General features: G+C 42.7%; 1 non-coding gene across 1 annotated transcript; it reads right to left on the reverse strand.

Annotated features, from left to right (window-relative positions):
• Positions 1-952: 952 nt before the first annotated feature.
• LOC112740042 (small nucleolar RNA R71) lies at positions 953-1,056 on the reverse strand. The gene has a single exon (XR_003170978.1). It is a non-coding gene; the product is annotated as a small nucleolar RNA R71 (small nucleolar RNA).
• Positions 1,057-2,199: the final 1,143 nt, after the last annotated feature.

Here is a 2,199-nt window from a genome sequence, read left to right on the forward strand (position 1 = left end):
GACGATAACCGGTGCACTTGCCGGAAGGAATTTTGCCGATCGTGCAATTTCCTAAATCGTAGCATAACACGTTTAGGCGCATCAAGTTTATGGCGCCGTTGCCGGGGATTGGTTTTCGATTGACAATTCTCAAATTGGAAGCTAACTAGATTGAGCAATTTTCTCTTGCTTTGTTAATTCTGTTCTAAATACTTGTTGAATTTTAATTTCTGCACTTGGTTACATGCTTTCCTTCTTTATGCCTTTAAATTCATGCAACTAACTCACTGACTCACTAACTGTTTGAATTAATTCCTCAATTGAGCTGACCATACTCTTCCATTAACCAAGAGTATTTTACCTGTTTGTGTTTGAGCTGTGTTCTTGTATGACAGGTAGGAGAGGAGAGACATCAACTCCTCCATATACCGAACCGGAAAGGACCCTTCATAGACTTAGAAGGGAAGCAAGAGGGAAGAGAGTAGTGGGAGAAGAGGAATCTGAAGGAGAATCTGAGGACAATTTTGAGGAAGCTCTAGATCTCAACATGGATAGAGAAGTTCACAACCATGAGAGAGCTGATGGAAACAATGCCATTCCTGAGAGGAGGGTTCTTAGTTCATACATAAACCCAACCTCTGGGAATTGTGGTAGTAGCATCCAGAAACCACCCATTCAGGCCAACAATTTTGAGCTCAAGCCACAGCTAATATCATTGGTGGAAAATCATTGTTCCTTTGGAGGAAGTGCTAATGAAGACCCAAACCAACATCTCACAAAATTCCTGAGAATTTGTGACACTGTGAAGTCCAATGGAGTCCCGGAAGATGCCTATAAACTGCTCTTGTTCCCATTTTCACTTAGGGACAAGGCAGCTAAGTGGCTGGAATCATTCCCAAGGGGGAGTCTAACCACATGGGATGAGGTGGAAGGCAAGTTTCTGGCACGTTTCTACCCTCCACAAAAGGTCAATAGGCTTCGATCTGAGGTCCAGACTTTTAGACAACAAGATGGCGAAACTCTCTACGAGGCATGGGAGAGATTCAAGGACTTGACAAGGAAATGCCCACCAAACATGTTCCATGATTGGGTGCAATTGCACATCTTCTATGATGGGCTCTCTTATGAATCAAGGAAGGCTGTAGACCATTCATCAGGAGGTTCATTGAACAAGAAAAAGACTGTGGAAGAAGCCATTGAAGTGATCGAGACAGTGGCTGAGAATGAGTACTATTATGCATCAGAAAGGCACAACACTAAGGGAGTCATGGAGCTGAACCATGTTGATACAATTCTAGCCCAAAACAAGGTGTTTGCCAAACAACTAGCAGAGCTTACCAGGCAATTAGAAACAAAGCAAGTGGCTGCAATACACACACAAGATCAAGAGGAAGTAGGCATTGAAGGAGGTGATTGGGATGAGGTTAACTATGTGGGAAACCAACAAAGGCAATCATATGATCCACACTCCAACACTTACAACCCAGGCTGGAGAAACCACCCAAACTTTGGGTGGGGAAACCAACAAACCCAACCACAAAACCACAAACCTTACAACCACAACCAACAAAACAATTCCACATACCAAAACTCCAACCAAAGATCATACCAAGCCACACAAAACACTTACCCCCAATCATCATATCATGGCCAAAATAATCAACATACCCAACCTAATCCGAACCAACAATTTCAAGATCAATTAAACCGGATGGAAGGAATGATGGCAACCATGAGCCAAGACATAATTGAATTGAAGAGCTTCAGGGATGATGTGAGAACTACCTTAAGAAACCATGGTGAAAAACTCAAAAGGTTGGAATCTCAAGTAGGAGAGCTATCTCAACAGGCACCCAAATCAACTGCAGTGTTCCCTAGTGACACAGAAAAGAATCCTAAGGGGGAACAAAAGAGAGTAAGATGGGAAGAGTGCAAGGCCATCACCATATTGAAGGAAGTCTCAGATGAAGAAGGAATCAGGTCCTCACAGCAGGAACCAGAAATCTTGAAAGAAGATGTGGAAGAAGTTAAGCAGGAAAGTGGAACTGAGCAAGCCAAGGATCTGCAAAAAGGCATGATGGAAGTATACCAACCAAAAGCACCATTTCCTGAGAGGTTAGGAGGAGGTGAAAAAAGGAAAACCTATTCAAGGTTTCTAGAGACATTTAATTCTCTGCATGTCAATATTCCCTTTCTTGAGATTCTTCATCAAATGCCCAC

Source organism: Arachis hypogaea, chromosome 13 (assembly GCF_003086295.3).
Source record: "Arachis hypogaea cultivar Tifrunner chromosome 13, arahy.Tifrunner.gnm2.J5K5, whole genome shotgun sequence".
Taxonomy (NCBI): domain Eukaryota; kingdom Viridiplantae; phylum Streptophyta; class Magnoliopsida; order Fabales; family Fabaceae; genus Arachis; species Arachis hypogaea.